Source organism: Falco punctatus (genome assembly GCF_963210335.1).
Source record: "Falco punctatus genome assembly, chromosome: 10".
NCBI classification, from domain to species: Eukaryota; Metazoa; Chordata; class Aves; order Falconiformes; family Falconidae; genus Falco; species Falco punctatus.
Window position 1 is genome coordinate 34,387,444 of NC_137590.1, and position 13,289 is coordinate 34,400,732.

The 13,289-nt window shown below is 53.6% G+C and overlaps 1 protein-coding gene across 4 annotated transcripts in view; it reads right to left on the reverse strand.

The window, feature by feature from the left end:
* SLC25A22 (solute carrier family 25 member 22) overlaps positions 1-12,836 on the reverse strand; it is a 53,170-nt gene extending 40,334 nt beyond the window's left edge. The window contains exon 1 of one of the 4 annotated variants that reach the window (XM_080405649.1): positions 12,723-12,836. The gene's annotated coding sequence lies outside the window, so the exon portion shown is untranslated. Of the gene's footprint in view, positions 1-1,816; positions 2,988-7,934; positions 8,308-11,870; positions 12,000-12,722 lie in introns of those variants that run through there. The other 3 variants (XM_080405645.1, XM_080405647.1, XM_080405646.1) reach the window with 3 other exon arrangements.
* Between the last annotated feature and the right edge of the window lie 453 nt (positions 12,837-13,289).

The following is a 13,289-nucleotide window of genomic DNA, read 5'->3' on the forward strand; positions in this document are numbered from 1 at the left end:
AACCTGACCAAAGCTGTGCAAGCATGTCAGCTGCTTTCTAGCACCACTTTTCCAGCTCCTCCTCCCAGCTCACGATCATCACGAAGAGCACGGCCTTTGATTATTTTGAGAAGTGGGAGAAGAAACGCAGGAAGCCTCCTTTGCATGGGTAGTGATCTTGGCTGAAGAGAGCCCCCAAAATGCTTAATCCACTAGTTTTAGAAGCGGTGCAGGACCTTAGTAGCCCACATGCAAGGCTACAGGAGCAGAGACACACGCCACCATCCTGGCCTTGCAGGTTGCATCATTCCAGCGTGGTAGGGCACAAACTGGCACTCACCTGCAAAACCTTCATCTTCCACGGGTGAGATGAGGGGAACCACTAAAAAAACACCTGGTAGCAAGCATCCTGGAAGCATCCCACAGGACCTGGCTAAGCTCTGTGTGTGGCAAGACTCAGACCAGCAAAAGAGACTGAGGACCACGGCACTGCAGAGAATGAAATTGCTTGCAACTATTTTTTGTTCTTTCCTGAAAACCTTGTTCTTCCGCAGTCTCCCTCAATTATGACCAGCAGCAGAACACACCAGCCACCTCCTCTGCCCCAGGATTCACTGAGGGGAAACAGCGAAGCAAAATTACTATCAGTACCTAGTTCATAACCCTATTGAAGCAGAGTTCAAGCAAGGGTTACTAAAGTTTATTTCTGTGTATTTCCACCTCCCAGCCTGTGTTGTATCACACTGATTCATTCTATAGATCCTCTTCTCCATACAGCATAGGAAATATCCAGGGCTGGCTGCTTATCAAACCTGCACTGAAAGCCTCCTTCCGTCTACTGCGCCTGCTGCTAATTCCCTTCACAGCTCTGCTCGTTAATAAAAAAATAACACAATAAAAGAGAACCGCACGCATATACACCTTGCCCAAATTCCCTCCGTACTGGCTGATCCTGAGTCACCAGCAGTGATTAACTGTTGCCATGCACTGAGGACATGGTTCTTAAATTAATAGGGGCTGCTTAACCTGGCTACAAATATACATGAGTTCTTTGTGCCTTAGTGAGCTAATAAGGCATGTGCTAATTACATTAATTCTAACAAGCCCAGCATGCCCTGAGGGCAAAGGGAGAGAGGGGTGCAGCAAACCCAGGCTCTTTCATAATAGCTGTGCGAGAGCGGAAATTACTTGCCTTGACACAGCTTTCGGAGGAGAAGCATGGGAGCACTGCAGCTCGCACCCCACGGCTCGCTCAGCCCAGCTGCCTGCGAACGTGCAAAAAGCCTTGCTCGCTCGCCCAGCCCTCGGTGCAATCGATAGACACAGGATCCCCTCTCCGAAGGGCCAGCCAGCTTGTCCCTTCCTACCACCGTGGCCCAGAGGACATCCCAGAGGACCCCGCTGCTTGGGGTCTGTGAGCCTGGGATCCTGCAGGCAGCCCCTTTCCCACCGGGACCACGTGGCACCGGCACCTCCAGCCACAGAACAGCACGGCAAGTCACTCAGCATCCTGCCACACACCACTCCTCACCCAGACCTGTCTGCTCCACGTCCCCGGGGACAGCTCGGCCGGACAGGCAGCACATGGAAGCTGCAGGGTGAGCTCGACCAGGTTAGGCAATCCAACCAGCTCCTAAACCTACCCAGGGCAGGCAGGCGGGACCACGTGCATCTCCCGTGTCAAAATAGGAACAGTCTTCAGAAACAGCAAGGGGAAAGCTGTGGCAGGGAGAAGCAAAAGGACAGCAGGAGACAGACACACAATCCCAGCAAGGTTCAGATAAGCTCAGAGAGGAGCCCCCCATCCCTCCAGCCCAAAGGTAATCAGATCCCTCACCTCTGCCACCCCTGGCAAGGAGCTCCCTGGGCATCAGCTGTGCTCCTGCTAAGGGTGTCTGCTAGGCACCGCCACCAGCTCCTCGCATGCAAGGGAGGGAGAGGAAGAGGAGAGGAAGTCGGTTGTATTTCTTTGCATCCCCACAGAACACGTGCTCACAGAGCACTTTCTGAAACACACGCTTGTTCCTGTGAACACTAGGGGACCGTGCCAGCGCAAAGCAAAGCCATGGGGCTTTTTTTCCCCTGTCTGTTCCCACTTCTTCCTATACCGTGTGCATCTGGCAGCACACATGGCCACCCCCAGGAGGCCTGAAAGCACCCACCTTCCTCTGGCAGCAAGGACTGCGCCACGTGAATTGCAGGGTGGTTTAAAAGACATGATGCGGACTCTCCCCCTCAAAGACAGAATCTACGACAGGGCACCAAGCGAGACCCAGGGCCACAGCAGTAGTATAACAGTTTGTCCTGCACAAAGAGGTACTGGCTCGATGCAGTCTTGACAGTGGGTTGGCAGAGAAGATGCAAGTGTTTTTATGAAGGAAACCATACCAGGGATTTTTAGCCCCGGAAAGCGTATCTCTCAAGCCACATGATTCTCTTTCCCAGCAGAGGCTGTGGTTACTCAAGCATTAGCCCAGCATAACTTCAGGCTACTGCCAAAAAGGAGGGAGCTTTTCCTTCCCCCAGCAACTAGAGGAACACATTTCAGACCAGGCCTATTCCCAGGTCAGCGTGTTGCTGTGAACACACAAATGCTTGTGCCAGCACAAAAAAACCAACCCAAAACCAAAACGAAACAAAGAGAGGCAGGAGTGAGAAGCAGGGCTGTCTTCCTCTCAGCAGAAGCCTGACTGCTGTGGGCAATGGAAAAAAAAAATAATGAACCAATAAGCAACACTAAAACCAAACAAGAGTCCCTTCCAGGGAAACCTGGAAGATAAAGGCTTCTGGTCCCTGAACAAAATGATTTAAAAGACCTAGAAGTCCAGAGGGCTGTGGGGCTATACGTCAACTGACAGCTGTCACTCAGGGTCCCACAGAGGGACCACACAAGCCTGGCTGGAAGAAGCAATGCATCCAGCAAAGCCCACACCCTGCCCCTCTAGCAGGAGCCACGGTGCCCCAAGAGGGCCAGCCAACGATGTGGCTGCAATGCTAAAATCTTGCAGCCTAATGAAACAGAACCCCTGGGTCTGAAAGGATGTAAACCCTCCTGTGTCACCCGCTGGAGTTAAGAACTGGGTGGGGGTGACAGAGAAGCACTGAGCAGGAGTCACCACGTAAGCATGCAAACACTGGCATATACGCTGCAAGCTCAGCTGCTTGCTAGAGCCAAGACTGTATTTCAGGTGCTTTTTGTACAAGAAACCAGACACGGAGAGTAGACAGGATAACAAAGGGACATCTCCCAGCCTCCCAAACACTTTGCAGCAACAGGTAGAGACCTTTCTGAGGAAGGAAGCCTGTCTCATTACTTCTAGCCACTGAAGGCAGTATTTGACTAATGCTCCCAGTACACTAGAAGAAATGCCAGTTAAATGTCATGTTAATCAATATTCATTCCTTGCCCCTCAGCCACAGGAATGGAGATAAAGGACACTGCTGCTGCCAGTCCCCCTTTGCTGTGGGGGGGGTATATGAACATACCTGCTCTGCTCCTGCATCGCAGAGAGCATTTCTCTCCTCCCACCTCAGCTTTGTTATGCCAAAGCCGTTCAGATCACAGCAAAATGGTTCCTTGCTAAACACAGTCAGCAGCTCCACATGGGTCATGCTGCTCCTAAGGAGGTTAGCAGCTCCTCCAGGGAAACAAGCGGAGGAATTGTCAAGGGGACTGCAACCACCACCTCACAGCTCGATAGTCTGCAGCAAAATCCATTCACCAGCTCCCTGCTCACCCGGAGTGCTGTGAATCAGCAGACCGCAAGGCAGGCAAGGCGTTCCCAGCAGGAAGACAATATATTTAGGAGGCTACAAGCAAATGAAAACACATAAGAGTCCTGCTCACCTAGACAGAGCAGGACATGGGTAACACAGGAAAGGAAAAAGAGAGGAAAAAAGTAAAATAAGTCAAACTTGGAAAGTCATTCTCTGGACATTTAATGTCTTACCTGGCTACTCCACATGCGCAGTGCAATGCTGCTACCTGCCAGATGTATCCACAAGAACTTACCTAACACATTAGGCATCCTCAGTAAAGCAATTAATCTTGCATTGCTTCAGAATTAGACCTGTTTTCAGAAAGTTAAAAAAAAAAAATTCACCCCTGAAGCACACCTCACATCCCTGCTCTAATTAGCAACCAACACTGTCTCGCCAAAAAGCACATGGCAGGAACGGCAAAAAGCATTAGACAAAAACAAATTGTTGCACCAGTGAGCAGTGTAAAAGGCACCTTGCACTGGGAGACTAACAACGGTTTGGCAATACAGGAACCAGGCACGCTGCTCTACTCCACAGGTCCTCAGACAAGAACTTCTGGACTCCAATCCACGATCCCCATTGGAGCCAGCTGTGGCTACCGACGTGGGAACCTGCTTGCCCCATGGCAGAGCTCACACAAGAGGCGGTGCAGCACTCTGCTGCTGCCACGGTTGATGCCAGGACCCCAGGTCTGGTACCAGCTGGGGAAACCATGTTGTTCTTCCCCTGCAAGAGCAGTAACCTCACCAGAGGAGGAGCGGGGAGGCTGGCCCCATCAGCCAGCTCTGCCAGAGTTCATCAGGGTCCTGGACCATGCCATGTAAACATTCTCCCATCCCACGTCCTTTCAGGCTACCAGCAAGTTCTCACATATCCACACAGGTGTGTCCAAACAGCACATGCCCTTTGCCACCGCTGATCTGTTTGCTTCCAGCTCCAGAGCACCTCAATTTGCAGTGCCACAGGTCCAGGTAACCTTGCCAGTGCAAGAGACAACGCAGTGTCAGATCACACCGTGGCCTTCCTGCAGTCTCACCTGCATGCCAAGCAATGTCTCACAAGCCACACAGCGGCTCCACCGCCTCCCTGCCACGAGCTGACCCCACGCCTCCAAAACTGGCCGCAGCTCCCTCCACTAGAACAGCCCACCGAACAGGCACAGCCGAAACTCCCCACGGGGGAAGCTCGCTCCACGCCAGGGACCTGGCAGAGCCGCAGGGACCGAGTCAGCAGTGCACGGATGCTGAGCACGTAGCGGCTGCGGGAGCAGCCAGCTCAGCCTTCCCAGGAGCGTGCTGGCAGGCAGCACACCACACAGCGCGCTCGGGCACGCGCCCACACGCAGCTCAGCACCAGCCTGGCATTTCTGCCCCCCTTTCCAAAGTCAAATTCAGACCATCTGTTGAAGTATTTCTGCAAATCATCCCTCTTTCAGGCAGGGCCGGGGGCTGAGTTTAGTTGTTTATATAGCGTCTGGCATTTCTGTAGCACTTAACACTTCAGTATCCAAGCTATTTCCTTCAAGCTCTCCATGGGTTTTGAAGAACCGGAGTGGGGCACCAATGAATCTAGATTGCAAGTTTCTGGAAAAAGAAAAAAAAAAGCGGGGGGGGGGGGGCATCAAAAAGACAACAGCTGCTCAGGTTATGAGGTCATGCACACATTTAGCTGCTAACAAAATGAGCAGGACAGTTCAGGGGAAGGGGGTCAGGCCAACACAGTATGGTTTAGGTCCTTTAAAAGAACTACTACCCTTAGAAAATAGCCTTCATAAACAACAGTTGCTCCGAAGGATGAGATGAACCAACAAGTGCTCCTGTTGCCTTACAGGGAAGAGTTCAGCTTACCCAGCGGATGGAAGCTACCCTTACCCTTGAGAAAGCCAACAAAAAATGGAAAAGGAAAAGGAAGCATCCAGAAGGAGAGACCACTTATTACACCAGATCGTATCTGCTGCAACAGCTGCCACCACTATTGTGTGCAAGTGGCAAAACCCTGGCAGCACTGCTGTCCCTATTTGATTGTAGGGGACAGGGTCAGAGAGATATTTTACTGCTTATCCAAGGCCATGTATTCAAGCAGAAAGCAGTACCCAAGTTGACTGCTTGCCCCTAACATATCCTGTCCCTAAACCACGCTTCCTTCTTTTTTCTTTTTTATAAATCCCTAACTACCACAGAGCAAAGCACACAGCACTGAACAGGGCACCAAACAAGCTCCCAGTCTGCACGTGGCCTTGGAGAAGGTGTTTCCATCCACCCTACCCGGCAGGCAACAGGGAACTGCCCCCACCTCCCCAGCCAAGGCGTGCAGGCAGCACACACCCGTTAAAGGCAGTAAGGGGGCAGACACCGCAGTGACAAGGGCAGAATACTCAGCAGCAACAGAAATGACAGATGTGCTGGTCCAGACTAAGCACACCACATGCTACCGCTTCCTTCCATGCAGCAACCCACTCAAAGCCAGCGCTCACCCTGGCTAGGAGCTTTCGCACCACAGAGCCCAGCCCCTTGCCAAAGCAAAAAAGGATTCATGGAAGCTGCAGCTGAATTCAGAAATGAAGGATCACAGCTCCTGGACAGCCTTCTGCCTTGGGCCAGACTAAGAGCTCACTCACACAGCATCTCTCTCCCACTAAAATGGCTTGCTGGAAGTCCCATATCTTTGTGCTCCAATTAAAAAAGAAAAGCACACACCTCTGTTCCCGAAGGCCTCTTCCAAGCCAAACACTCAGTGCAGCAGCACTGCTGTTGCGTGTAAGAGGGGAAGTCTTCCTTCTCCTTCACTCTCCCCACTTTGTTCACAAAGCTCCTCACAGCTGGGACAGCCTTTAAATCGAGAGCATGAGCCCCAACCATGGAGACAGACTCCAGGTGGGGCAGGCACAGTCTTTGATGTGACTTCAGTCATCCCTAGCTGCTTGAATTCATGCCATTCTGGGCAACTCAGCCTCTCTCCTCCTGGCCTCTGGATAAATGCCACAGACCCAGGAAAGGGAAAAAAAAAAAAAAATCCAGACAAGTCTCCTGACACTTCACACACCAGCAGCATCAGCAAAGGAAGGAGAAGGGCACAGGGAGGTTTGACAACGTGTAGCCACCCACCCACAACAGCACCACCAAAAAAAGAACAAGAACCAGTTATGAAAAAGTTTAAAATAAACCTAAGACTGCATTCCTGTGAGCAGCTCACCACAGTCAGCATTACATCAAGATCAACAGAGACCCTACAAATTAAATAAACGGTGTCCCATCACATTTCTCCTGACACAGAACAAGTATTGCTGCCCGAGTGCCCTTCCCTTCCCCAAGCAAATAATCTCCATCTGGGCAGCCCTCCTAAGACAGCAAGTATTCAACGCTTTTATATTTGCAGACATGTAAGAGGAAACTGCCAGACAGAAATCCAAACCGCCCAGACTGACAAGGTCTTTTCATTGGGTTTGTCTGGGATTTTACCTTGTTTATTGTACCCCCTGCTATTTTATCTTCACAACAACTGGAACTACCTGGCAGTCAATACTGCAAGGTTAAAGCAACATCCAGTTTCACACTGGACAGTTCAATCCACTGCCTCCTTCCCACTATCTTTGCACTGGAAGGCAAACAGAAGAGCACAGGAAAAAATTATTTATCTGCTGTTAGGATCAGCTGGGAGCAACACAGCGTTAGTTCTAGCAGCCCACCGTGCTGTCAGCTGGATATGGCCGAACGATGGTCCCCACTCCGATCAGTCAGGCACGGCCCAGAGGACTCAGCCTTGAAGAAGGAGGAAGGCTTCATCAAATCATGGCACTGGGGAAGCCAAACCACACTGCCCTCTCAGACCTCAGGCACCTCTTCAGCAGAGAGGAGCCCACTGCAGCCATGTCCTGCTCACTGCAGACAGACCAGGCTGGAGTCTACACAGCCATTTATGAGCAACGCACAATGAGATACATGTACTGTGTACAACATGTTCAAGAACAAAAAATAAAAACAACGCATCGGCTTGCATTAGGCAGCATCCGTAGCTCGTTTGCCGTAAGTAACTGATAATTCCAACTCTCCCAAATTCCCGGTAGTGCAGGTGTTTGGGTACTTCTAAGAGAGAAAAACATGCAAACACAGGCATGAGAGCAGGCCTTTGCATTTCCTGAAAACACGGTTAAGGGCTTAGGTGAACACATACATGGATGTAAAAGGAATGCTAACCAGCCCTTTTGTACCTGCAGTAGCAGAAGGCAGGATGCTGTGGCCAGGCAGATTCTCCCCCACCTTGCACTGCCGCTGTTGAAGAAGAGGCACAGGTACTTGTCCTCACACAGTACTGCAGATTTAAACAGGGGAGCGGAGGGAGCTGGGAGACTAGTGTGTCCAACCGACAGCCCAACAGGACGTTAACAAACTTTGAAGTGACAGGCTAAACAGGCTGCACGTCCACGCTCTTCCTGTAGCTCGAGGGCTCCCACCTGATGGCCCAATCCTCAGCTGGTGCAAGCCAAATTTGCTCCACTGCCTCTGCCAGAGCTACATCAACCTACTCCAGGCAAGGATGAAGTTGCACAGCTCTGGGACACTGCTGACCTGCCAACGGCTGTGCAGAGACTTCATTCTGGGGAAAAACAAAGAAAAAAAAAACAACAGAGAAAAAAAACCCCAAACCACTCTGAAAAAGGACAGCTAGGAAGAAGGCAGGCTTAGAGAGCCTCTGTTCTCAAACAGCCTAGAAAAGGGGAAACTGCAGAAATGCCCTTCACAGGACATCGGCATCCTACTGTAATACACACAAACCGCAGCGCTCAGGATCACAAGGAAACATGTTTGTCCCAGCCATTCCAAATCTGGTTCGGTTACACATCATCTCCCCAGCGCGCGATCTCCTGACAACAGAACAAAAATATTTTGCTTTTTTCCACCCCTTTTCCTTCCCCCTTGGGGCGTAGTTCAAAGCTCTTTCATGTCATTCTGGCAGCACAATATGATTTTAGGCAGATAGAAACAGCCCTAAGAGATACACCCTGAGCAGGGCATCTTGCAGGCACTGGAAATTTGGCAGTGCAAAAGATTTGCACTTTCTTGCCCCCAGGTGAGCCCAGGGATCAAGTGACAAAAGAAAGCATCACCCTGGAACAAGGCAGACCTGCTGCCAGCTGGCACCAAGGGACACAATTCCCTCCATGGCTACATTCAACACTTCCAAACTTCTCTTCTCACCACACAAGCCTTTTAACCCCCAAATTTCACAAGGACATGCCACCTTACAGCAGCTACCATGAATACGGCAATTGCCCTCCAAGAGTGTTTTACCTCCACAGAAGGGTGAAAGACAGTCCAGAGGTTTGCCAACATCTATAAAACAAAGTAACCCCCAGCCTAGCAGAAAACCCAAAGCCTGGCCTTTTGGAAGACCAGAGACGGAGACCACACAGTCCTACACCACACCTAGGTGCTCCTTGCTGAGGGAGGAGGAGCAGCTCATCGGTCACTCCTCTTACAGCCTCCTGGCTGCAGATAATTCAGATAAAACCCAGAGTACCAGAGATAATGAACTATTTTCACAGTGTTGCATGGTCATCACACATCCTGCAATGAGGGTGTTCCCTAGATCGGGCTTTACCGCTCATGGAAAAGCTGTTCTTAGGGGAATCTGCAAAACTGGCCCCTGTGTCAGGGATACTGGCTCTAGATGTGCTTTACTGTAGCTGAACACAGCACATGTTCCCACCTAAAAAAGCTGCTGCCCTACTCCTGAAAATCTCTGCCTCCTACTATTTCACAATTTCCAGCAAGACAACAATTAAGCAAGAACAAATGCATAGGTACATGAAATGCTTACAGCTCCTAAGCAAGACTTTCTGTATTATAACACCTTAATCAGAGCACAGCTCCAAATTGTCATGGCCTCCAGGCTTCAAGGCATACCAAACACCAGCCGCTGTGTCTCAGTCCCTTCTCTCCATCCCAGCTTTGCCCCGTCAGAGACCTACAACACAAAATGTGACACAGAAGCCAGTGGAGGGGGGCTACTTCCACATGTACATACTGCGGTAACCTTGGCCACTGAGGTAGATAATCCCCCATCTTGCCCACTAATTTAAATCTTGGCAGGAAAAGGGGACCAAACGGCCCTGACAGGCTGTTAGTGATTTCTACCTTCTAGTAACTTAATACAGCACACTACCCCTTCTTAAAATGGCAGCAGAAGGATCTTCTAGGGCCCTGGCATCTTAGTAAGACATTAACAAGATTGCTGGGCATCAAGCGAGACTGCAGACTCTCCTTCGGAGCAATGCCAGGCTCCAATTTATGACACAAACTTGCTCCCTATTCCAACTCGGCCATCCACCTCTGGCACCGATCACCATCGCCCTCAGAACATAATGCTCCTCACTACAACAGGGACTCAGTGAGCAAACGAGCCCAAGGGCACGGCACCAGGAGGAAAACTGTACCTGTGTGAATGACAAGGAGGAGTGGTAGCGCATAGTTAAAAATTCTACAGGCAAGGCATTCAAAGGGGTAAATCCTTATTAAATACTGGTGTTTATTTTCTGGTGAAGAGATTAGAGTAACGCCTCCTATTAGACCTCATCTATACCTTTGTAACAGCCTGGAAAGCGAAACACAAGCAGAGAACAAGACATCGACCGCCATCCCAGTCGCACACGATACATCGTTATCAGCCAAGCACCACTCTAGTTCAATTGCCTTTCGCTTACCATTGCCAAGAAGCAAGTTCTGGAGAGGCAGAGCCACAGTGACTTGCAGTGATCAAAATCACTGCAGACACCATCCCGACAGCAGCAGCCATGCCACGAAAGGTCAGATCCTAACAGCAGTGAGACTCTTAGAGATGAACGTGCTATGGTAAAAACATCATCCTTAACTGTAAACACCTACTGTCTGAAAGACATTAGGTCAAATACAGCTGGGATCCTGCTCTGATGTCTGTCACTGTATCAGCCCGGCAAAGCGCAGAATCTAAAAGCTGAGAAGCTCTGCAGGAGAGAGGTCTGGGGCACTGGAAAATCCGATTTCCACAACTGTGCCCTCGCCCAGCGGGAGCCCAGTGACTCCGGAGGGTGCAGCAAGAGATGAGGGGATGCTCGGGGTCCAACGCCCAGAGTGACCTTGAGGAAATCCCGCAGCCTACCCCCGTTCACAATAACCTTGACCTACCTCAAAGAGACACAGATCTGGCTTAGGAGAGCCTGCAAGGAGCTCGGCAGGGCTTAAGATGCAGGACCCTGCCCTGCAACCAGAGGCTACGACCCTACAAACCGCCCCAGAAATCAGAAGCCCCGGAAAACCGCGCAATTCGCTTTCAGTATGAAAAGCGGCAGCTCCGGGGCACCGAAGAGCGCAGCTGAAACCGCACACGTGTCACCCGCAGTGTCCCCGGCGTGGGCAGGGAGAGGGAGGGCGATGCTGCTGCAGCCCCCAGCCCCACAGGGTGACGGCCCCGGGCTCGGCTCGGGCACACCGGCACCCGTGCCCCCGGCCCCACGTTCGGGCAGAGGGACCCCCACCCCTGGGTGAGGGGGTGGTTGGGGGGACAGGCACTTCCCAGGGTGAGGGGAGCAGGGCGGCGTACATCCCCTGGAGTGAGGTGGGGAACTGGGGGCCCAGGGGAGCCCGCAGCCCCCCGGGCCGAGGGGGGCACATGGCACGGCCAGAGCCCACAGCCCCCGGGGCACAGGGGGTACCTGGAGGGGCCATGGGGAGCCCGCAGGCCCTGAGGAGACGGGGGCACACGGGGGGACCGCGGAAACCCGCAGCCCCCGGAGTGAGTGGGGTATACGGGGGACCAGGGGAGCACGTAGGGAGCCCGGGGCGAGGAGGGCACATGGGGGGACAGGGGAGCCCGCAGCCCCTGAGGCAAGGGGGGGTCCACGGGGGGCCAGAGGAGCCCGGGGCGAGGGGGGCACATGGCGGGGCCAGGGGAGCCCGCAGCCCCGGGGAGAGGGGGCCCAGGAGAGCCCACAGCCCGCGGGGCGAGGGGCGGCCCCTCGGGCCCCGGGGCGCGGGAGGGGGCCCGGCACAGCGCTGAGGCGAGGGGCCGGCGCGGCGGGGCCCAGGCCGGGCGAGGGGCGCCGCGGCCCGAGGAGCCGTGCCGGAGCGCCGGGGAGGGGCCGCGCCCGCACTTACCGCTCCGGGGCGGCGGCGGGCTCCGCCGGGGCCGGTGACCGGTGCGGCGCGGGGTGCGGAGCAGCGCGGCCCGGCCCGGCTCGGCTCAGCTCTGCCCCCGCCGGCCGCGCTCGGTGCAGGAAAAGCCGCCGCCGGGCCCTCCCCGCCGGGGCGGTCACCACGGCAACGCGCGCCGGGGCTGCCGGGCCTGGGCGCCGTCCCCCTCGGCCGGCGCCGTCCCCGGGCCGCCGCGACCCCCGCGGGGAGCCCCGGGCGTGAGGGAGGTGCCTCGCCGTGCCCGGCCCCGGCCGCACGCAGCCCGCGCCCCGCCGCAGGGGCTCGCCCGCAGCCCACCCGGCAGCCATCTTGCAGCTACCTGGCCGGGCGGGGGCGGCGGGAAGCGGCCTGAGGTGGGCAGTAAATCCCGCTTCCCTTCAAAATGAAGACCCTTTACAATAACGACCCTTCAAAATAAACCAAGACCGGTCGTGGCCGGCTGGGCCCCGCTGGAGGCCCGCAGGCAGACATGGCCCTTGGGCCGCACAGGCCTCGCCGTGGTTCCAGCAGCGGGACAGGGCCCAAGGCCACACGCAAACACCCCAGTGCCTGGCTCTGTGGGGCCCGCAGGCGGAGGGTGAGGGCAAGGGGATGGCAGCAGCCCCCTGGGCCCCCACGCCTCGCAGCAGCACGCCCGCGGGTGCCAGACATGCCTACACTCCTGAATTGTCGCTCTGATTTAGCGCTTGGCTATACATCAGACAAACCTGCGCGCAAAGTTTAGATCAAGCTGACCCTCTGGAGTCATCAAAATGAATGAAGGAAAGGACTTCTAATCAAGGGAGTCAACAAGGATGGGGACAAGAGCACCGTTACCTAAATCGTGCAGAAGTAAGCCTCCAAGTGAGGAAGTTCTGGCCGCAAAAGGAGACAAGCTGGTGAGGTGCTGCAACCCACAGAAAATTAGTTGAAAGAAGGACAAAGGTAATTGTAGTCATGGGAGATCACAACCTCCGACTCAGGTAGCCCCCGAGAGCAGGCAAACCCCACTGGGGAGCGTGCGGAGTTAGTAGAAGCTTCAGTGGTGCTGTCTGAAGGTGCGTGCTGGTTTGCATTGGAAGCGAGTGACGTGCAACCAGTCCTGTGTGCGACTGAAAATGAATATGTAATGTACTATGAATATGCAAGTACTCTAGTGTGTATAATGTATACCCTCAAGTAACTTGGTGTGCATGTTAGGAGGAAGAATCCCAGCCCTGCAATAAGCCAACCTCGGCTTTCTAAACAATCATTTAATTTGGAGAATTTTCCTGGTTACGATTTTCGGTAACAAGACCACCAAGGAAAGGGGGAAAGATCGCCAGGGGAATACATCTCCAAAGCATCCCTGCCTGCTCAGGTGCGCAGGCACTGCACCATAGCAGATGCAGTGAGCCTGGCATT